Source organism: Danio rerio, chromosome 24, assembly GCF_049306965.1.
Source record: "Danio rerio strain Tuebingen ecotype United States chromosome 24, GRCz12tu, whole genome shotgun sequence".
NCBI classification, from domain to species: domain Eukaryota; kingdom Metazoa; phylum Chordata; class Actinopteri; order Cypriniformes; family Danionidae; genus Danio; species Danio rerio.
The window spans coordinates 20,950,037-20,975,166 of NC_133199.1; the positions used below are offsets into that span (position 1 = coordinate 20,950,037).

The following is a 25,130-nucleotide window of genomic DNA, read 5'->3' on the forward strand; positions in this document are numbered from 1 at the left end:
ATTTCTATATGAAAACATGGATAAGTTGGCAGTTCATTCCGCTGTGGCGACCCCAGATTAATAAAGGGATTACGTCGAAAAGAAAATTAATGAATGAATGAATATGCAACATATATGAACACATACAGACCCTTACCATCTCTGATATGTTACCAAGTACAGAAAAACTACAGAGTGTTTCCTCTAGGATTTTTTCAGCTGTGGCGGCAGGCCTTTTTTACACAAATCTACCAACTACCTGTGGCGGTATTTTAATGACAAATGTCGTGAGCGCAGTATTAAGTCGAGATCTCATTTATGTAATAGCCTACCAGAATGCGAATCTCTTTGCTTGCCCGCCGATTTCCTCTGCTCGTGCACAAAACTTCTTGCACGCCCCCTGAAATATGTGCTGCTCAAGCGCAGATCTTTTTGTGCGCTCTCAAATAAATGCTGCTGAAATCCGATTTAGTGCGTTTATGTAACAAGTATGTCTCCAACATTTATTAGATTTGCTAGGAATATTTACGAATGTCTCCAATAGACCTACAGAGCGGTATTAATGCGTCCTGAAGTGAAGTGAAACGGCTATACATCATGTTTGGTGGCCTCATGCATCACACACCTGGGCTCAGTCAGCCAGTCAGTCAGTCAGCACTTAACCTTAAAAGGTTAAACAAATGACACATATCACTACTACGGTTACAGAAAAGTTTGCGCTGTTATAATTCTCTCACATTTTAATATGTTTTGGTGCGATTATCAATCGCTATTTAAAAAAAAAAAAACACGACTGAATGTTTTGAATGAAAAGCTTTAACGTAGCCGTAGCAGGATCAATTTCGGCGTAGCGCCCCGCCATGGAAGAATGAATGTAGCGGAAACCATGCACAACATACATTTAGCCCAGAGTCAGTGCAAACCTCTCATCTGTGTCTTTAATCTTCAGCAGCACATGTAACCTCTGTTAGAAAGTAATTTAGTCATCCCGAGTTCATAATAGTTTAAAAAGTGATGATAATAGTTAAACATGGCAGCTTGTTCATGTTTTTGGTAGCTGAATCATTTGCTGCTGTTTTTTACGGCTTCTCCTTTCTTTTTTCTACCATCTTTTTTGCGTTTGTTTGTTTCTGACTGGATCGGATTTCAGAAGCACTTCAATAATTATGCACACGTTATTATCATCAGCTCGAGAAGTTTATAATTTCAAATATAGACGCTTGGCGAGCGATTGCGAGCTCTATGGAAAAAGTGAAGCCATTCACGCTTTAGATGGCCTCGTAAACAACGGGTTTATCTTGGCTTCTTGGCACACTTTTGTTGCGCTAGCTATTCTTTGGAAAGGGTACCCAAAAAGTAGTGCAGTACGCTTTGATTTTTGGGTGCTTTCACATTTGGTTCTGTTACCTAGACCGTACCCAAGTTAGATTGCCCCCACCCCCTTGCTATCTTCTTAGTTGGTTTGTGTTTACACTGTCTTTTTTTCCTCTAAACCCCAGTACGCTTGTGTCATCGAGCTGCTGTTGTGTGTAAGGCTGTTGCTAGGTGACGGACACGAAAGCATAGTGCCAAAATAGAAAGACGTCCGCACATTGTGAAAATGGATTCTTGTCATTTCATTATTATTAGTAAGCCTCCTGTACCAGACTTTATCAACTTTATTCTGAGGAACACTGTAAAATATTGAGATGATGAAAGTTAGTAGAGCCCAAGTAATTTTGACTGTTAATTGTAGTTACATAATTGAAAACAATTCCCTGCAGAAATATGTGTTTGTGCATGCTTTACAGGAAAAAGATCACACAGGTGTGTAACAAGAAAATGATTAGATATGTCATTATTGAGTGAACTCCCCCTTTAAGAGAAACAAATCTACATTTTATCATTTGATTTGTCACAATCCAATCTCAGCCTGCATCAGATCTGATTTACACTCATGGGCCCATACGTAATAAATGAAGGCATTGTTGACGTCAAGAGGCTGAAATACCAAACATCCCACTATGACAGCTACATTTGACTGCACTGCTTAGAAACAAAGAGCTTTATAAACATCTGGTAGGAGGATGAGCGTTCTCTGAACTAGGCTTCCTGCACTGATGGAGTGCAAACTTGTGAGCTATGTAGCGGAAAACCTGACTTCGCTACCATGGAGACAAACAGGAAGTGGTAGTGTGAAACTTGGCCGATGAGATGGGTGCACTGAGATAAACGCTAAGTTCTTGATCAAATGAAACCTTTGCTGCGGGCTTGTAAAACACCTATAACGTGCCCTCAGGCCATGGCGAGTCTGTGAGGTATTTCTGTTTGAAGTATGAGGGAGCTAGTCCAGGAGATCCTGTGCAGCTGCTCCAGGCTTTGTTGAAAATGTTAGGCCACTATCCCTGGATTCTCAAAGGATCTAGCATGTAGGTGGAAACTGGGACAGTGGAGTATGTTGTCTACTCCAGTTTCTCTCAGTTTCTAATCTTGTGCAGTGCAACGTCTCTAAAACTGCGCACGCCTCATCACCGGCTCACTGAGTAGAGTTTTGTTGGATCAAGGTTGCAAGCTCCAACAGTTAACTGGTTTTTAGGCAGATAAAGACACATTAGTTTTAAACCTTATTCAATCACATGCATCTGCTTTTTGAGTAACAATACAGTAGCTCAATGAACACAGAACGATACACAGGCTATATGCACACAGACTTTTAATTTCAGTCAGTCAGCCAGGGCTTCCGGTTAATTGTCATCCCATACAAAATCACAGCGTTTATGATCTGATTTCTTTAATAAACAGTGATCCTCACTGCCTGACTGAGATACAATATAAAGTGGTATCAGACAAAACAAGAAGCACTGTGTAAAATAATATTTTTCCCTGCCATGTCTTTAAAATATGGAAAATTATTTTACCCCAAAATTTCTGCGCTAGCCTGCTTCTAATGAAGGCACCTGCATTCAAACGGTCAACAAACAACCAAATAGATGCTTAAGTCTATTTAACTAAATGTATTTGAATTACGTTACAGCATCAATGCTGTAAAAAGAAACCTTATGAAATTAAAAATCGTCACATAAAGCTTTCACGGAAAGTTCATCATTGGCTGATAGCCCATTAGAAAGCAATCTTGAATGAACAGTTTCAGTTTTATTTACAGTTATCACTGAATATTTTTTATTTACAGTATCACACCCAAACTCACTTAGACTTTAGTGCCTTCCTGATAAAGTATTTGATTTATTCTGATTAACTTTTGTGTTGTACTACACCAGTTGAGCTGTTTATCTTTTTTTAGAGGACGCCTGGTGCAAACTTCGTGTAGCTGTACAGAGAACACTGTTGTCCACCCCTACATCACTTGATCATTTAGATACGTTTTATTAACTACTAAAGATTTTGCTTCAGAAAATATCCTAAATATTATGTGTAGCCTATAGATACTGCATAGCCTGTGGTGCAAATATATATATGTGCACAACATTTTGACTTCATTTTTGCACCTCATGATTTTTAGTTTTCTTTGTCTTACACTCATACATTCCTTTGCAAAGCGCTTATCAGGATTTAAAATTCACACCATCATCGTAAGCAAAAGAGACGATAGCTGTGTCTCATTTCAGAGGCTGCATCCTCCGGTGGATTGAAGTCCATACAGGCCTTTTTGAAATGAGACGATCCAGCCTACAGAGGATAGCTCTTATCACCAAGCAACCGTAAAAGCTGCCGTTAATACGCGATAATGAAATTTGTAATGACTTTTTTTTTGTGATTGTTTTTTTTTTTAAGTTATTTTAAGTGATCGGAAGGCAAAGCAAAGTTTACAGAAGCAAGAAATATTTTCCTTTTATCCATACATGTACATGTAAAAGAGTAATCTGTCTATAAAATAATTTTTTAAGAAAGTCATGTCATAATTTTTATTTATTTTACGTGTTTAGATAACCGAGTAAAATAAACCCAATTCATACAATAAATCCGGAGTTTTCTTTTAAAAATGTCCTGCCGTTATCAGTGCACAATGAATCTTGGGTTGTTCGTGGCCGCAAAGGATCCAACGGTTGTGCCCTCATTACCTGGGAAATGAAGGACGCATATCGAGGGTGCATTTGAAGGAGCCTTCTAATTTTTTAAAAATAAGGCAGCTACAATGCTTGCCTTTTTATATTTCAAGCTGCAATGATGCAGCACACTTCGAATATATCCTTCGGAGGATGCAACCTCTGAAATGTCACAGCTAATATTTTGTTTAGATGTGTCTGGGTGTTTTGTTGCGATTCATTTATTTTATTTTATTTTTTTCTTTGTTTTGATGACATTTTAGATGTGTGTCAGCCTGTGCATGCGGGCGAGGTGGAGTCCCTGTCAGATAAAATGAGGCATGAAGTTCATTTCGAATTACAGCACTGATGACTTTGTTTATATGACCACATCATTTCAAACTAATAATAATAAATTAAATCTTCGTTTTACTGTCTTGTCTCCATCTGATTAATTTGCCTTTAGCTGCTCTTGCCAGTGTAGGATGTTATTGGAGGAAAAAATAATGAATTTCCCTTGCAAGCCAAAAAAATGTTTTGAATGCAGTCCTTAAGAAAAAGTTTACACTGTTATGCTTTTCAGTAATGTTTTAGCTTCGGAGAAGTGTGTTTGTTTCCCTGTCAAGAAACCTGCATCATTTTATGATGTTTAGGAAAGTTTAGATTCAACATAAATAATAAAGTTGATAGTTTTTGGCTTTTTTAGCTGTATGTTGTGTTGGGCTAAATCTAGTCTTGATTTGGGAAATGTTTTAGATGTGCAGATGCAGGAGTGTTTATTTTTTTCCTGCGCATTATAAATTGATTACAAAAGATACCCGTGCCTGATGCATATCATTTTGTTGTATTAAATCAGCTGAATGCAGAAGCATTTGTTTTAATTGTATCTTGAATAAAATAAATACATTTACAATTATAGGACTATGTTTTTTCCATGCTGTTTTTTATTTCCTGTTTGTTGTTTTATGTCTTAATTAGCCAGTATATTTTCTATTCTATACTTCTTTTTTGTATTTATAGGGCTAAATTAAATAAATTTAAGTAACAGAGAATTTTTTGAATAATGTGCTTTATTAAAAGCCATCATATGCATTCGTTGCAAATCTAAAGGTAGGAGCAATTACTAGGCCAATTAGAATACAATAAAATATCAAGCCTATTTACATTTTTCCCAATAATGATGATTATCTCTTGATAATTCAATGTCATAATCCAGGGGTGGCCAACCCTGTTCCTGGAGAGCCACCTTCCTGCAGATTAGTTGCTACCCATATTAAACACACCTGAACCAATTAATTAGGACCTGAACACCACTTGACAGGCAGGTGTGTCTGATATGGGTTGCAGATGAAATCTGCAGGAAGGTGGCTCTCCAGGAACAGGGTTGGCCACCCCTGTCATAATCGATATCGGCTTGATAGACCCTTATCATGTTGTTGCCCAGCCCTACCTCAAATTGTATCAAAGCATTGTAACTTTTTTTCTTTGCTTTTCAAGTTCAAAGATCCTAAGCATATGCATAAAAGTGAAATGTGCAACACTTTTCAAGGCTGCTAACAGAACAAACGGGCTGGCCTGAAATCAGCCAGAAGACCAGCTGGTCACCGATCTAGCTGATTATGAGACAATCAGATGGCTACAGTCCCTGTCCAGTCAACAGATACATCTCTAAAAAATATTTGGAAAATTAGAGTGTAACACATAGCCTCTGAATAAATTTCTTATGGGGCAGGCACTAGGACCCAGCCAGAGGCTGCTTGTGAGCAATATTGTAAGGAAAAGATATTAATATAGCAGATTCTGAATTAAGCTCTGAATGACTGGTGTCATAGTTAATAATTCAGTTCTTATTTTTTCATGTATTCTGACCAATATATCAAACAAGATTAAGCATGTCAGACCTGAGGTAGGCTGTTAGTCAGCAGATGCTAGCACTACACAAGGCACTGTTTAACTTACGAAATGATATTGTACACAAAGATATTCTGTATTCGCATTCAGTTTCAAGTCCATAATCCTAAACGCTTCATGTAAATCACATGTCAGATTTCACCAGATTGCTGACCTGATCTTACTACAGTCAGCATTTCACTCAGTCTCATGAGCAGCATTTTGCTCACTCACACTAAACATGAGTTAGCAACTCTCACTTATTTACATGTCACAGTGTATACAGAATTATAAGAATTCTCAACAATCAGACAATTTATTCCATTGTAACAATATAAATAGTCCTACCTCCCGGCCCTATTTAAAATAATAATACAAATACTTGACTCACTTTTCATTTTCCTTAGAATTGATTAATTTATTTATTTGATTTTCATGAATATACAAAAAAAAAAAAAAAAACTAAATGTCTATTGTTTATAACTTGAGCTACTAAATACTGTGTACTTATTTGATTTATTTATTTCAATAGAAATTTCATACACAAAACAATTCTTTAAACAAAACTAACTTCATCATGGTCGAAATTGAGCGGGATGAAGTGCAAGCCCACCCCATTACCACAAACACATCACTCGTCTATTTCTTCAACTTATTAGTTCTTTTACTTGTCTCTTTTTTACATGAGACATACATGAGCTGCAAAATGAGACATGTTTCATCCTTTTGACATCTTTAACATATTATATGGTTAATTCACCATTTATTCATTTACATTTTATAACATAAACCCAAAAAATACATACTTTTGCAAACCGCCAAAATTTCTACATACCTGCTTTCTCATTTTTTTCTTTTTTCAATCATCTCTATTCAGCAACATATTTCTTTGATGATATATATTTTTGACTTTTTTTATACATTTTCCGTATTTTTACAATCACCTCTATTAATCATTATATTCTTTTAATAATATTTGAAGTCAATTTTTAGCCCCCTTTTGAATTTCTTTCTTACACTCTCAGAAAAAAAGGTACAAAATTGTACCTTTTAGGGTACAAATGGCCCGTCACTGGGGTGGTACCCTTAAGGGTACAAATTTGTACCTCTATTTAAAGGTACAAAATTGTACCTTCTACATTTGTACCCTTTAAGGGACAATTTTGTACCCTAGACACTGAAGGTACAAAAATGTACCTTTTTATATTATATAGTATTTTCAGGGTACTGAGCCAGGCATTTTGATCCTTTGGTGACTGCATGCACAAATAAATAAATAAAATATTTTGGTTCACAGATGTCCATTTTTATTTATTAATGTAGAAATATTTCATTACAACTCACAACTGAATGTGTTAAGAAATAAAATTACACAGCAAGTATAAAGCAGACATGTAAAACAGTAAAAAGAACAATTTAGATAACAAATAAAAACTAAATAATCTACACTTAATACAAAGACCACAAGAATACTGTTTAAGATTTATAAACACATTACACAGGCTACATCAAGTACTGCACTTTATAAAGTCCAAAGTATTTGTCTTTAGTCAGAATACTCAGTCATAATAAATAATTTGTCATCAACATTTTCTCTGAATTTCAGAATGAAGGCAAAGTTTCTCTATAAATTGCTTCAACAGTGCAGAAAATCAAATACATCAGTAGCCTCTTCCTCAACACCAGTAGATTACTCCTCATCATCCTCAAGTGGAGTTGTAATTTGTTGTAACACAATATGTGTTTTTGTTTTTGATAAACATGACATGTAAAGCATTCATATCTGGAAAATGTTCTTTGATAGTCATTAGGACCACAAGTTATTTAAAAATTAGCTTTATGCATGAATGAGAGCAGTGTGCTGGATTAACTTGATGATTGTGATTATCCCAAGAGCATGTAGAGAAACAAAAAAACAAGGTTGATCACTTTGGTAACTGGAGTAGATCGAGGCTTGTCACCGTCCACAGTTCATTCAAAACATTCCACTGCAGAAACATCAAGGTGTTCTTCTAATAAGATGGATATGTCAAAAATGTATATTCGTCCACATCATTAGCCCGGCCAATCGCAATCCCATCAACTCTGAAGACTGCCATGACTCGTCTTGTTAACACAGTTGTCCAGTCGGTGGCCTCCTCCTGTACTTGAACTGTTGGATGTGGTGAAGATGGTTCACTGTAAATGACAAAGCAATAATTACATTAATATCAGTCACTCTATCACTGATGAAGAGAAAATCAACATGCATAGAAAGAAAAATAATTAATATTCACTGATTAAAAAAAAATATATATCACAGATTAAAAGACTAATATAAATTTCATTCATTCATTCAATTTCTTTTCGGCTTAGTCCCTTTATTAATCTGGGGTTGCCACAGTGGAATGAACCACCAACTTATCCAGCATATGTTTTATGCAGCAGATGCCCTTCTAGCTGCAACCCAGTATTACGAAACATCCAGACACACTTACTCACACACACATTTATACACTACAGACAAATAAGCTTACCAAATTCAGCTATAGCGCATGTCTTTATACTTGTGGGGAAACCGGAGCACTTGAAGGAAACTTTCACGAACACTGGAAGAATATGCAAACTCCTCACACAAATGCCAACTGACCCAGCCGAGGCTCGAACCAGCGACCTTCTTGCTGTAAGGTGAAAGCACTACCCACTGCGTCATCCTAATATAAAGAATATCAAGCATTATAAAATGCATTTATCACAGCATATACTAAACAGAAAACAACATACGCACCCGAGCACAACGAAATGTTGAAGTTTCTCGCTTAACAAGGCTGGCAACATGAGAAGTGCTGCTGTAAAATCAATTCCTGGAATATAAGATGTGGCATACAAACAAATAAGAATGAATCCATCCAAAGCTAGAATTTAATAATATTAATCAAGTGGAGAAAGTTTAGAAACAGTACCTTAGAGTCAGGTCCATAGCATTCTTCAGTTGATCTCTCATCTTTCGATGAAAACCTAGAAAATAATTTTAAACACGTGGGTGTACATTTATTGTTGTTTGTAAGTAAAAACCTACAAATTTAAAATAGTATGTAAGCCATTAAAACCATGGTATAGATAATGAGACATACTTACATCTTGTAACTGAGCCATGCTTTCATATGACATGCCTTCATTGGTCTGATGCTGTTAGGCTGCATTCTGTTGTTCAATCTTGTCCTGAAAGACAATTGGAAACTTCAAAAACTTCTGGAAAGCAATAAGATAAAGCAATAACTATTTACTTATTTTGAGATATTAATAAAATAGGTAAAATAGCTCAAGGTACCAGTTTCAGAACAGATGAGACAAATTATTACATTAAAGAACAAAGTATAACTTAAAACGTCGATTTATACAACATGGTATGTTAATAATTCTACGTTAACAAAAGTATAACGTTAAACGATAGTAAAGCACCAACAATTCTGGACATGAGAGTTTGTGGACACTCCTTAACATTAATGTAACTTAGACACTGAAACGAAGATATGTACGCCACGTTTGTAACTAGCCACGTTTACATAATCAGTCGCTTTGTTGGTGACAAAATTGTGATTTTTCTTCACAAAATGGCGGTGTTAACTTATATAACAGTCTAAAATTACATTTCAGCGGTCAACCGTGGCTAGAAAAATGGCCTCAAAATATAAAACATTATCGATAATTACAAATTTCCAGTATTAATAACAAAAGGTTTTATATCAAGGTATATGAAGACTTTAGTCGCGCGAGCTCCGGGCCACACCGCACATTACTCACGGCCCGAATCCGGTGCACGGATACGGCAGCGTCGGCTCGCTTCTGCCGCCGCAACTGGCCCGAGTGTATTTTGCTATTTGGGTTGCGATTATATTCCGCCGTGGCAACACTTATTAATAAAGCAGTAACGTAACGTAAGATATAAGGCGCGAATACGTAACGTAGGCGATAAAGGGAACTTTTACACCGAGAAAACTACAGCATATAGTTTATCACCGTCTATAACGTTATGTCCCTCGGTGACTTCGATATCACATTGTATTAACTTCTTTAATAAGCAGCAGACATCTTAGCAAACTCCATCCTGCAGGCCAGCCCGGAGCACTTAAAGCGGGGGAAAGCCAAGACCCGAGAGTCAGACAAAATCAACAGAACACGGCTTCACATGTAAAAATGAGACTGAAAATATATCTTTAATACATTCTTACCTGAAAAGTGTGGACTCCAAAATAGACTTTTCTTTGAAGAGCGTGCGAAGTTCTGTGTAAACAGCCAGCATACTCGACGGACCGCCACAGTAACAAACACTACTATAACGTCTCAACAAGCCAAATTCTTAAAGAGACAGCAACATCACCACCTGTATGAAGATGCTGTCACTCTGCATGGTTCTTATTCTACATCCCATAAACTATAGGGTCTTAAACAGTAAGCAAAGACCAGTATTTACGTTTTTAATTATTAAAATTACATTCAATTATAAATTAAATTATTAACATTTTTGAGAAAAAAATGTAATTTAAATACATGAAAAAAATTTTCATTATTAAAATATTTAATTCAATCAATTTATTTATTTATTATATTTTTAAATTATGTATTTTAGTATTAATGTTTAGTATTAATACATTTAAATTAGTGTTATATAGTGTCTTGATCTTATCATGAGCTGAGGGTACAATTTTGTACCTATAGGGAAACAAAATATATAATTGTACCTTTAAAGGTGCCAAATTGGTCCTTTACGGTACAATTTTGTATCCAAATGTGCTATAAAAGGTACAAAAATGTACCTTTCAAACCTAAATCTGGACATTTGTACCTTTATAGCCCATTTGGGTACAAAATTGTACCCTAAGGACCAATATGGCACCTTTAAAGGTACAATTATATATTTTGTTCCCTCTAGGAACAAAATTGTACCCTCATTGTACCTTTTTTTCTGAGAGTGTAAATACTTCCCTAATTATTAACAGAGCAAGGAAATTTTCACAGTATGTCTGATAATATTTTTTCTTCTGGAGAAAGTATTATTTGTGTTATTTCGGCTAGAATAAAAGCAAAAAAAAAAAAAAAAAAATTTTAAGCTTAAAATTATTAGCCCTTTTTTATTATTATTTTTTGATTGTCTAACAAACCATCATTATACAGTAACTTGCCTAATTACCCTAACCTGCCTAGTTAACCTAATTAACCTATTTAAGCTTTTAAATGTCACTTCAAGCTAAATACTAGTGTCTTGGAAATATCTAGTAAAATATTATTTACTGTCTTCATGGCAATGATAAAATAAATCAGTTATTAGAAATGAGTTATTAAAACTATTATGTTCAGAAATGTGTTGGAAAAAATCTTCTCTCCATTAAACAGAGAATGGTGGAAAAATGAACAGAGGGGCTAATAATTCTGATTTCCAATGGTATATTTATACAACTTTTTTAATTAATTATTATCCCGTCAATGTTTGAGAATTTGTTCCAGACTATTCCATAATTTTACATCACATACAGCATTTTTACAGACACATTTTTTTAAAGTTGTCCTGGTTCTAAACCTCATAAAAATTTGTTCTTCTCTCAGATTAAATCCCTCTTGTCTTTCCTCAAAATATTTTAGTATGTAATTTATTCCTAGTTTTAAACATAAATTGTGCTGTTTTAAAATTAACCAAATCATTAAACTTAAGTATGTTCAATTTAAAAAGGTAAGAATTTGTATGCCCCAAAACACTCCACATTTTCTAGCATTCTAATTACTTTCTTCTGTATTATAAGGATTAGATTTATATGTATTTCCTCCAAATCTCAACTCATATATGGCAACATATAGCTTATTTTGATAAATTAGCTCTAAACTTTGACAGCTTTTTCTTTTTCCGCGGTTATGCGGCATTATATTTCACACACATATGTAAGGTGACTGAATATGAAGTTAAAATACAAAACATACTGAGCCATTAAGTAAAAAAAAACTAAACAAAACAACAGTTATAGCTACTTTAAAGGAGAACATTAACGTTTTGAAAAAAAAAACTGAACTGAACTGAAACTAAATTATTACTAAATGTTTGTGCTTTCATTTTAGTTGTCTTTTACTTCTTTAATTCTGTTTTCCAAAACGAATCCTCTTTGCACTTAAAAAGTTTACAATAGTGTTAACAAATTTTAAATGATTTATTAAGGAATTATAATACTTTGACATATTGTTTAATATCTTTAACAAGCACAGTAGCTGCTGTATGGGCTATTTCTGTCCATTCGCATCCCGTCCCTTTGCGCCCCCTGGCGGCTCATTCACAAACTGCGGTCATACACTAAAAACAGAGCGGCACCTATTTCAAACGGCGGCGGTACATGCTGCAGCGTTAATAGCCACTTTGAACTCTCACCTACTGTAAGTGTGTTATTTAATACATACATTGATTTATTGCCCTAGATAAATCTTGCTTTATATACTATTGCTACAGTTTTTACCAATTTTGATATCACATTTACTTTATTTATGCTTAAAGTGGCTAAAATGTTTATGGTAAAATCCAAATGATTACATTGTGGAGCCACCCAAGAAATACACACAAGTATCTGTGGCATTTTTGTCACTTTCAGAGTCATTTTTGCCTTTGCCCTTTGTTATTCACATGCACGTGTCTGACATACAGCATGTTTCACAAAAAGGGAACAAATATAGTTCCCTATTTGTCCACGTGATATTACCAAGCCCTTAAAAGGCATAGATTTGGTCTCCAAAATAAGCTGTAGCTAGTGAGAGAGTGACTGAGAAGACCCCCTGTCGTAGCTGACAGGGGTCGCAGGGAGTCGTTTCTTCACCATTGCCAGCAGAAAGATTTTCATGAAAGCACAGTTCATAATTCATCCTGCTCGCACATGTTTCTGCAAGTGCCCATTGCCTCTTAACCCCTTATAACACTGCTTGGCTTTAATTACGTTTTAAATAAACACTGCATTAATCCTATCCTGCATGAAAACAAACTGCTGCATGCCACAAACAGCAAAACATCAGCAGAGAAAGGTGTAAAGATGGAGATTTTGGTCCCCTCTGCTTTTGGTTCGCACTTTTTTTTGGTTTGTGGGTGATTTAGTGTCATGTTCTCCGGCATGTGGCTGCTTGGATGTCGTCTGCAGCCTGTGCCTCACTTGAACTTTGATAAATAGTGCATATAACAGCCTGGCGGAGGCCCAAAGAGCAGTTATGTTTCTTCTGGTTAAGACAGCTCATCTGTTCTATAAAAAGGATGAACACTTTATGTCAGCACAATCTAAAGAAAAACTAGTTTCAGTTTTAGTGATGAGTGGACATAAACTTGAAATAAACTCATGAAATTTGCCTCCTTTGTTCATAGTTCTGACTTCCTCTTGTCACATTAGCAGTTCTAATTAATTCATTTTGTTGTAAGATTCCTAACCATTAAAAATAGCCTGATTTCTGACCATTGTCTGAAAAATGTGTTTACAGTATATACAGTGATCTGTATATGTTCATTATCCATGCTGTACATTATAATACTGTGATTCCTAAATTAACTTGCCAGTGCATTTATAATTCTACATAAATTATTAATTATTTTAGTGGAAATAACTACTAATAACTGATTTATTTTATCTTTGCCATGATGACAGTAAATAATACTTAACTAGATATTTTTCAAGACACTTCTATAGAGATTGAATTTACATTTAAAGGCTTAACTAGGTTAATTAGTTTAACTAGGCAGGTTAGGTTAATTAGGCAAGTTATTGTATAACAATGGTTTGTTCTGTAGACTATCGAAAAAAATATATAGCTTAAAGGGGCTAATAATTTTGACGTTAAAATGTTTTTTAAAAAAATGAAAAGCTTCTTTCATTCTAGCCGAAATAAAACAAATAAGACTTTCTCCAGAAGAAAAAATATTATCAGACATATTGTGAATATTTCCTTGCTTTGTTAAACATAATTTGGGAATTTTTTAAAAAAGGAAAAAAGAAAATCAAAAGGGGGCTAATAATTCTGACTTCAACTGTATTTCCAGTTTGTTTCTTTGAACTTGTTGGATTTGCCATCATTCTGACTCCTGGGGAAACGGTAAAGTGTTGATTAAAGTATCACCTTTAGTTATTCCCATCACTGATAATAATACATAAATTATTATTATTATTATTATTATAAAAAGGGTCAACTATATTATAAAAATAATAATAATAAACATTTATTTATTTCTCTATTGGTCTCATTTAGTCTCAGTCTCATTCACTTCTATTTATTTTTATCTGTAAAACAACAGCTCATTATGCCGCTTAATTTTGCTAACCTGTATTTCTTATTGTTTATATTTTTATTCATCGCCATAAACACAACTGTTTACTTCCTTATATACAAACGAATCGGAAGTTCTAAATCAATTGCAGAAAAGAGCTTATTAACCTATTGTGGAATAGGCTCAATGCAAAGTGAGTTGACACAGGATCTATATGAGATACAAATTGAATGAAGTGATACATTGTAGTCACACTACATTGTACAAATTGACTGAAGGGATACATTGTTACAATACATTGTAACATCTTTTTCAAGGGTAATTTCACTCTGAATTTTTTTCCCATTAGGGCTGGGCAATTTAGGTCCTACTTACACTATGCCATCCGTACCATGCCCAGGCCCGTTTCCCAGATCGTTTGATAAGTGTAAGTACGCTAAATCGGGCTCAAGCACGGTTCACTTGGCTGGCCCTGGCCTGGTTGGAAGAGGTGTGCCTGAGCGCGGTTCACTTGGGCTTTGGCGCGGTACACTTGTGTGTGAGTGCAAAATGTGCCAAAGCCCAAAACTAAAAGCGAGACATGACTTTTAAGGGACTGTTTCATATGGATTTATTAATCATTCTTACTGTTCAGTGAACTCAAAATTGCCGTAGTTTATTAGAGGCGCAAACCTCTCACTGCACGACAGCTGCGCGGCTTCAGCAGACCTCCTCATTCCTGCAGCACGAGGGCTTTATGATTGTTTATGAGCGCCAAAAGTGGTGGATCTGTTCGGTGAAATATCTGACTGCGTGTCCCCGCATCCCTAAGGACTGTTTGGCGAAATATTTGACGGCATATCAAACGACTGAAACGATATAACCAGAGCAATCTCCTCTGTGCTGCTGAGTGAGAGAGCACTTCTCACTGAACAGCGCAGCAGAGATGACGTAAGCATGCCGAAGCCCGTTTGTGGTGTGAGTGCGGGCCGTCGGGGGAGACGGGAGGGGGGACAAGCGTGCTTTGGCCCGGTTCGAAGCAACTGTACCTAGTGTGAGTACGGCCTTAGTGTAAAATCTAAATCTCGATTAATTAAACATTTTAAGTAAATTACGATTAATGCATGTTATTTTTTATTATTTATTTCATTTAATTTTTTTGCCCTTATAGATCATTGACAGGTTTTGTACAGTAAATATGCTCACATGTTACAAGTGACAGATAATTCTGAATGACGGCTTTAGTTGATTTTAAAACACTTAAAGGAAACGCACTTTCTACTATCTAAGATTATTTATTGAACATCAACGTTGAACAACTGAAATTAAACCCACATTATCTGTAATAACTATAATTATCTATAATAGAAAATAAATAACTTCACTTTTGGGAACCAAATAAATTATTTTCAGTGTTTTTTTTTTCATATTAAAAGTAGAAAATAAGCAATATATGTTCTAGATAAAATAACTCTTGCACATCCTGGAAATAATTGTTTAAACTGCATTTCTTGGTTCTGTAAACAAATATTTTAATGTAAAAAAATAATTTTAATGTAATGGAAAATGTGCCGTATCAAGACATCTCTGGTGCAGTTTCCAATCATCATCAATGTAGTGCAAAGTAAGGCTCAAGCATGGGTCCATCATTTTACTTGACCAGACATCAGATGTGGCTGCAGAATTATAAACCAGCCTTAACAGAGTGGGATCACGTGACTCCACACGTCATAGAGAATGTAATTGAAAAAACTGACCTGGAAAAATTTGATCGATTAAAGGTTCTAAACAGCAATTTTGATTAGTTTTAGATTAATCACCCAGCCCTATTCCCTATACACATTGAGGTAATGTCAAACTCCTGTTCCTTTACCAGTATAGCTTTTCCAAAGATATACAATAGTCAACCTCAGATAATGATAGATCTATTGGGATCGCTGTATTTAGATGGGGTAATAGAGTTGGTGGAGAAAGTTTAATTGACTCAGCCTGTAATTCAAATAGGATGTGATTCCTCAATTTAGATTTATCCAAATTTGACACTTTATTATGCTATCTCAAGTTATATGTTTGCAAGGAAAACCAAATTACTGACTCATTTTATCATGTCCTTAAACAATCCTAATGAATTTTTTTTTTGTGACTATAACTAGATATGTAGGTGCAGATAATAATTTACTCTTCATACCTAGTGCTCAACATAGACTAATCTCTGACCACAGTCTGAAAGATGAGCTGAACTCGCTGAGCAGTAACCACAGCATGCATTACAGCCTCTTTACGCTTGCTTGTGTCAGGAGTGAGGTGTTTTAAAGCGTTTCAAGTGACCTTGTTTAAAATGCCTGACTTCCTTTCGCAATTTGCATTCGCGTAAAGGGCTTAGGTAACCCAAAGCCTACTCAGATAAGCCCACAGGTTTCCCTATGGACTGGCAAGAAGCCTACCCATGTCTTCTTTGACAAAAATGAACGCAAAACCTGGATTCTAACAAGTCTGTCTTTGTTATTAAGAAGGTTGAACGTAATGGGGCATAGCAGGGCTAATTTAACAAATTAAAGAAAATACGAAAAACTTTGTGTACATTTAATATTATTTTATTTGACTTTGCTCATCAATCACCGGAGAGTTTTGTGCATCTTAGGACCAAAGGCATTTTCAAAAGTTCCTTCTTCCATCACAGACCAGTTCAGTTACATTCATAGTCTAGAAGAGAAACCAAAAACTTTCTCAAAACATTCAATAGGATTTCAGAGGTTCAAATGTAATCATTCAAAGCTCAAGAACAGTCTGTGCGCACAAATAAAAACAAAACAAACAAAAAACAGTTCAAATCATTTTGCTCACTATTTTCTCTCCTGTGTCAGGGTTGTCATGTTTTTAACTACAGGCATGATGTATTGCTATTAGAGTCAGCAGCACAACATGCAAGCATCCTATTCCCTGTAGTAAATGTGCACCCAATACATTCTTTCTAATAAGTAAATTCCTGCCATAAATTAATGACTGTTAGCTATATTGTATTTTTCAGTAGATAACTCTATAGCACATGACTAAGTTCCATCAAAATCTGTTGTTAAGAGAATTAAATATTAAGAGAAGAAAACACCAATATGTTGCATTGGTTAAATGCTATAAATTCATTCAGAAATAATAAAAAGCAGGCTAATGATGGCCTTGAAACAAAAATCTTACAAACATTTAAAAAAAAAATGTATTTTAGTTACCTTCACTCAATCAGTTTTTTGTGTCCACTTCAAATGAGACATTTTGGAAAATAAAATATTGGTGAAATAATGTTCTGCTGGCCTTGGAAATAACATATATTTTTGTAAAAAATATTAATCACAAACTTGTACTTATTGACTGTACTTATTAAAACATAGAAAAGATTATGTGATCATCAGGGCTCGAAATTAACTTTTTTTTCTAGGTAGCAGTGGTGCTCTCAACTTTAAAAATTTAGGAGCACCAGCCAAAATTTAGGTGCTCGCACCTAAAATTAAGATCACCACTATTACAAATGTGAATGTATGAACGTTTCTATGCATTTATGTAAGTATTATATCATTTTTTCGCCAAATTACAAAAAAACAAATTACCCTTTATGTGCGGTGTTTCTAATGCAGCGTCTAAGCGGCTGAGAGTAAATTTGACATTATTCTCTCCTCTGGCTGCCGTCATCAGTTCACACTATTTTTTCTCTCTTTCTGCAAGTCTTGATAACACCATTGTGGCATTTGTCTTTTATTATTTCAGCAAAAAGGATTGTAAAAAATATTTGTTGTACTCTTCCATTCATTGTGTTCTAAGTTTACCCAGCTATGACGCCTTTTACTACACTAAAAAAAAAAATTCAGAAATGATTCCTTGGATTTACTCATTTTTTTTACGTTAAGTGTCTGTAATCAATTTATTTGGGCTGAATTTAAACAAACAAATTAAGTAGAATTTTATTAAATTTGTTTGTTTAAATTGTGTACTAAGTGTACTAAGCAAGCTGAAAATGTGTCTATTAACACATTTGTTGCATTTGAAATCAACATTATTCAAAACCTTTTTATAGTCTACGATCAAAACTTTTAAAAAATGTTCATGTGGCCACCGCACTGCTTTACGAATGAACTGAGCTGACGATGATTTAACTGTGCTGTTTCTCACGAGTGATGTGTGTGTATGGCCTGTTGTTACATGAGTCATGTTAATCGCAGTTAGGCATGGGCCAGTAAAAGATTCTGATGGTATCACAATTTCATGGTGTTGTGATTGCTGCTCTAAAATATATTCTATAAGTTGTTCTCTTTTGATTACAGTAAATTTTATTTTAATATAAAAATATTTTGAAGCAGTTAACATGTCAGACTAAATAATTCAAATAAATCATTGACTTCAGCTGTCTTCATTTGTTTCAAAAACACTGATTTCTCTACGATTTAAAACGGCATTTTTGCATATCCTTTCTGCTGGAGATACTTCAATCATACAAAAATCATAAGACAAGAAATCATAAATAAAAAACTTAAACACTGTTGGAGTGGTACAGCAGATATTTTTTTTTGCAGTTTTTAAAACCTTGACTTTTCCAAACCAGTTCCGAACCAAATCGTTCTATGCCTAATCGCAATAAGTCTTTTTATGAACTGCATTATTAGTTTAATCTTAGAGAGTACAAGCCCTTTTGCGACGGTGTACGTGGTGCTCTTATTCTGTCTGACTTGTACTTATTAAAATATAGACATGATTCAGTGATCATACTAAATTGGATTATATAATCAGCGATTTAAAAACATTTTGCTGACAAATTAATTTGAAGGAGAGTATACATGTATAAAGAAATGAAGTTAAATTGAATTAGTATTTTAATACTTTGTTTTACAGAAGATGCCATAATAATTGTAAAAATGTTACTGTGTTTTTCCTCTCTCTGGAACAAAAAGAGCATTTGGCATACGCTGTAATGAACATTCATTACATACATTCAGCATAAACTTTAGCATTTAGAATTTCACGTCAGTGTGTTTTATTTATACTAATAACTATTGTAGAGGGAATAGCTACATCGCTGATAGAAAAGCATTTATTTTCCTATACTAAGCTAAAAATCCAAAAGGAAAGCCAAATAACTAACTCGTGGATGTCTGACAGTTTGCAAAATTGACACGCTAAACAAATGAGGTATAATAATCACATTTAGAAAGACAAGAAAAAAAGATAATCTGCCTCCTATAGGTAGCACTGCTCACCCACAGTGCAGAGCTCAGAGACACCCTTCAAAATCCTGAAGCCTGGCATTTGACCAGCCAATAGGAAAGTCTCAAGGGACCTCAATGCTCTCCATTATCTGAGAGGTCACATCACAGTGGGTTGATGCAATTTCTCCTCCAAGTCTTGGAAGACAACCTGTCTCTAACTTGCCTATGAGAAAACTGAGTTAAAGGGTTTGAATGGCAGACAGGCAGCCCTGTAATAACTTTGACCTTTGGTTGTTCATAGTATGCCATCATGAGCAAATATCTGCAGTTCTCGCCTTAATTGAAAACTATAGATCTGATTAGATTTATGTGAGTTGCTAAATGCATGATTTTTTTGTAAATGTCAATTACGTTATACGTTATAGCTACTTGGTTGCGTTTTTTGTTTGTTTATTTTCTGGCTTTTTTATGTAATTGATTTATATTTCATAACATGTATACAGTATATTATTGGTACTATAAGTTATCGACAGACATGCAATTTTGGATCTGTTAAATGGTAAAACACTTTTTAATAGAATTTTCATTTTTACATGTTACCATTTCTTTCTACATGGAATATCAACTACAACATTCATTTTATAATTGTCCTTCCATTTTGTTGTTAACACTACACCAACTGAACACTTCCCTTACACAACAGCCTATAACTTCCCATTGAAAAAAAACTAAATAGACATAATTAATAAGTAGATGCCTTTTTTTTTATCCCAAAAATATATATTAATGGATATTTTTTTAACAGTTTTTTCCTTGAGTAATCAAAATTTTTTTTATCACATTTTACATTTTTTAGGGATGCTCCGATCGATCGGCCAGAGATCAGTATCGGCCAATAATCACATTTCATGACTCGATTAGTACTTTCTAATCTGCCCAATCTAATCAACCTAACAATCGTTTGTCTACAAGTTTACAAGCAGAGGACATATATGTGTTTTACTTATCAGAACTCAAACTTTTGTGTTTTCAATAATATTGCAAGTTCATTAAAATCAGGAAATATTAGGGAAATAAAAAACTATTTTTCTTGACTCATCTTTAATAATATAACTTATTATAATATACATATTGCATGGTTTCCGCTATATTCATTCTTCCATGGCAGGGAGCAGAGGAAATCGGCACGCAAGCAGAGATTCGCATGCTTGTAGGCTATTACATAAATGCGCTCACGACATTTGTCATTGAAATAACACCACAGGTAGTTGGTAGATCTGTGTAAAAAAGGCCTGCCACCACAGCTGAAAAAAATAGTAAGGAAACATTGAATTAACAGTTTATGGAGTTTATGTTTATTTAAGTTCATGGACCTATTTGCTTTAAGTACAATAGTTATGGATTTATAGGTGTGCATTATACCTATACTTATGCTTCAAACATGAGCTCTAAACTTCATAGCGAAATATTGAATTCTTCTTCCATCATTTGCAATGTTTCCAAATTGTTTTGTTAGTGATTTTTCTTACCAATTTTTTTAAAAATCTGTTTAATCTATTATTTTATGTAAAGCTGCTTCTGACCATGACATGTTCACTCTAAATGGTTATAAGTGAAATGTTTAAGGAATTACATGCATCTTTAATTTATTGTCTTAGGTAAGGAGATATCTCCACTCAAGTATGATACTAGTCCCTTTCACACAGTGATACCGGTAAATATCCGGAAAATTTCCGGAACTACTTTACCGGTATATTCAAAAAAGCGCTGTTCACACAGGCGAGGACGTTACGGAATTTTTCCGGAAAAGAGCATTTACACATCCATCGCAAAATGCCGGTAAATTCTGACATCATTAACCAGAAATGAGCTCTAAACAGCTGCGCTTGTGTTTGTAAACATTTGACTACATTACAAACTCTTCCGATGGATCAGTATTGAGTACAACTCTAATGAAAACATAGAGAAACACTTTCGCATGTCGAGATGTTCATGATATGTGTGTGTGCTGGCGCTATGAGCGCTCACGGGCACACGCAAAGCTTGAAGGTAAACAAACAACGGATTATCATAAACATTTTATCGATAATTATTTACACAGCATTAAGAAGGAACATAGAAACATTATCTGACTAACATCTAGCAGCTAAAGGTGTCTGGAAAAAATATTCAAAGGCTTTTATTCTCATAAACCGCGCGCACGTGAATGCGTCTGACTGTTCTGATTGGCTAAAACAGGTGTCTCACGTCAGCCCGTTCTGGACGTGGACGCGCTTATTACGGCAATCTTCCTTCTGCATTCACACAGCGCAGCATTCCGGCAAATTGCCGGTAATGTTACAACTTCTCTTTCTGGAAAATAGCCAGAACGAATTTACCGGTATTTTCAAAAAGGACCTGTTCACACATACAACCTTTCCGGAAAATTGCCGGTAATTTTCCGGAAAGGTCTGTATGTGTGAAAGGGGCTACTGAAAATATGCTTTATGCATTATAAAGCTTAAAGCATCAGAATCGGTATTTGTTATCGGCCGATCAACATCACAAAGAATTGGTACTGTGTATCGGTTGCAAAAATCCTGATTGGAGCGTCCCTTTTTTAATGCAATTGTACATGGTGTATCCGTAAAATACCACATTTGGAAATGGATTAAATTCATTATTTTGCTCAATTTTACAATCAACACCTCAAAATGAAAATTTACCAGAAAGAAGTTTTTTGAAATCTTTGCAAATTTATTAGGAATTTCTAAAAAGGTACTGAAGTATTTACAGCCTTTGCTCAATATTTGGTTGAAGCACCATGGGGACCAATTACATCCTCAAATAGTTTTGAGTAAAATGCTTTGGTACACCTTTTTTTGGCGCACCCTATTCTTCTTTGCAGTTCCTCTCAAGCTCCATCAGGTTGAATTTTAATAATATGTTCTTGAAATAATACTGTTTGAATGATGAATTTGAACTGTCTTTGCCATGAATGATAAAACAAAAATCAATTATAAAACAAAAATAATTCAATTAAATTTGATCTGTCTATAGCACTTTTACAATGTTGATCATGTCAAAGCAGCTTAACATAAATGTTCTAGTTGATTATATCTGTGTTAGTCCAGTTTTCACAGGGTAAGTTCAGTTCAGTGTGGTTTAATTTCACTGCTGAAAGTCCAAACACTGAAGAGCAAATCCATTGATGCGCAGCTCCAAGTCCCTAAACCAAGCAAGCCAGTGGCAACAGTGGTGAGGAACAAACTTTACCAACTGACGAAAGTGAAGGGAGGATCAGTTTCACTTGCAGGCAGCAGTTGATTTTACATTTTTATTTTTTTATAAATTTAGCCTCAGTTTTTAATACAAGCCAAAACCCATTGTAGGCTGTGATCGTTATATTGCTGCACCCATTACTCTTTATACAACAGGTTATGCATTTATTATTAACTGCTTTGCTGATTGTCTGTCACTGCCGAAAGTGTCAAACACAAAATCTTCAATCTCCCATGGTGCTTCATGCCTATTTGATTACTTATAATTATCCCGGTGCATGCACATCCTCAAACAAACAAATATATCACAGTAATTAAAGCCTTCTGCAGTCCTCTAGAGTTTTCTTAGTGCTATTGGTATTTATTTATTTATTTTTTAATAGAAGGAAAGAACCTATGAGTCATCAGCTTTCTTTGTTGGCATAAACACGGTGCACAGCAATATAAAATTCCTGCTTTTTACAGAACTGCAGTAAATTCCGTTATTACAGTTTTATTACGAGATCATTTTAGTGTTGTTTTCACAAGAGCAAAGCAGGAACCGATGACTGTTGAATGTAGCACATTGTTTCAGATCTCGAGCAGTGTAAAGCAGTGCATTGTGTCACAGAGATATCGCCTCTGATGAGCACAACACATCACTCACACTGTACCAGCACATCTCAGCACCTGCTGTTTGTCTGCATTGATTGGTTCGCTGTCACATGACTAATTATATTAATGGGCTGGTTCAGTCTAAATTGAAAACTGCAGCATCATTTATTCCCCTTATTGTCTTTACAAACCCAAAAGACTTCCGTTTATCTTCATCAAAAAGAAAGATATTTTTAGACAAATATGAGAAATCTATTTACCCAGGACTCTAATGCTTCAAAATGTTTATGAAGATATAAATAAGGTACATTAATAAACTGATTTAATTCTAAAGAGACGCAATCTGTTCATATAATAAACCGGTTTTATTTAGCTTTTGATTTCCACATAAATATTGACCAGTGAACATATAGAAACAGAAGCTCACGTATACCTACTTTACACACTAGAAAATCATCAATGGTTTAAAGCATCAGTCTGCTATGCTTCAGCTCCCACGATCAAAGTTTCCACAGCTCCCAGTTTTTCAAAATCACCCCTAAGAAATGGGACACCACCACAACACCTGCACATGTCATCAAATGTCATTGCGATCTCTTGCTTTATGAGATCGACAATTGCAACTGCTGTTGCGTTATGATTTAGTATTTATTTTTCGGAAATCACTGAAGGCAGCAATATTATTTTATCATAACGATATAATGTGGCAATAATTGTATGTGTATGTACATCATGGTCATATTCAACTATGTAACTACGAAAACAACATTAACATTATACCAGACAAAGCTTATTCCCAGCCACTAGACTTTTCTGACAGGGTCTTTGAGTCTCATCGAGTGTCAGATGTGACAGTATGTTGTGGGACTGCTGTACAAGAGTTATTATTATGTATTATAGATAGCAAAGTTTAGCGGTTTTGATTTTAGCGTTTTTTTTTTAAGCATGATGTTAAAACACAAACGCCATAATAAATGTACATTGTAAGTAAACGTGCTTGTTTGTTGTAAAAATTCATATTAATGACAAAAAATACTATTTTGTGGATCTGCTGAGTTCTGTGTGCAGCCATCCTGCCGTTGTACATGGTGTATACCTCTTGGTTTCAGGTGTGGTCCTAAAAAATATAAGTTTCAAGGGCTATCTAGAACTTCCCTTTAGCCCTACACCTTAAAACTAAAGAGAATTGGGACACTCCTATTTCTTCACATAAACGCGCAAAATGAGGGGTAGGGGTAAGGGCTAGAATAGGGATTGGGCCTAAATCAAATCTAATTAAGTGATTGTGTCTCATCAGAAGACTTGAGGCCTGGACACACCAAGCCAGTGTTCGGCCATTGAGCAACTTCAAGCTTTCAGTGAGTCTAGTTGAGTTTATTTGGTGTGTTTCACACATAAGGAGTTTGCCCAATTCAACATGTAGAATCTGTGTAGGACTTCTGTTCAACTATAGCTGTTTCCATCCACCTATTTTTCTGCACATTTTGGATAGGCGCATAAAAAACAGTTGATGGAAACGCCAAGATGCGCATTAATTTTGAAAATGTGCATAAAAAACATATGCGAATACCTGAGTAGGATAAACTTTTTATTCGATAAGAACATATGTGGATAATCTATGATGGAAACACTTTTACCAATCAAATTTCAGTAAAAGGTCATGTGATTTTGTCATAAGAGATCATGTGATGATAAAAATGTGTGTGAATGTACAAACCAGCAGGCTGAGCACACTTTAAAACATCTGGAATGTTGTTTTGGTCATTCTAAAGCATCTTACCCATTTCAGTATAATGTTATTAAATTATTAATTACTTCCTGTCAAGAGCATCTTTGCGCCGTGTCTCACTCCTTCAAATGCAACCACATGTTCATTGCACATCGGCATTTGTCTTCTGAGGCATTTATTAAATAAAAGATTCACGCAGCTTCTCTGACTGCAGCAAATTATGTTTATACT

At 35.0% G+C, this 25,130-nt stretch overlaps 1 protein-coding gene and 2 long non-coding RNA genes across 3 annotated transcripts in view; 1 reads left to right on the forward strand and 2 right to left on the reverse strand.

Annotated features, from left to right (window-relative positions):
* The window catches only part of pip4k2aa (phosphatidylinositol-5-phosphate 4-kinase, type II, alpha a), a 54,781-nt gene that overhangs the window by 11,002 nt on the left and 18,649 nt on the right, over positions 1-25,130 (forward strand). The window lies entirely within an intron of this gene.
* On the reverse strand, positions 1,907-13,862 carry LOC141380660 (uncharacterized). The gene is made up of 3 exons (XR_012399264.1): positions 10,829-13,862; positions 5,394-6,899; positions 1,907-3,313 (listed from the first exon to the last, which is right to left on the reverse strand). It is a non-coding gene; the product is annotated as an uncharacterized lncRNA (long non-coding RNA).
* Positions 7,179-10,177, reverse strand: LOC137489228 (uncharacterized). The gene is made up of 7 exons (XR_012399263.1): positions 10,103-10,177; positions 9,891-9,998; positions 9,009-9,092; positions 8,834-8,888; positions 8,659-8,734; positions 8,408-8,584; positions 7,179-8,069 (listed from the first exon to the last, which is right to left on the reverse strand). It is a non-coding gene; the product is annotated as an uncharacterized lncRNA (long non-coding RNA).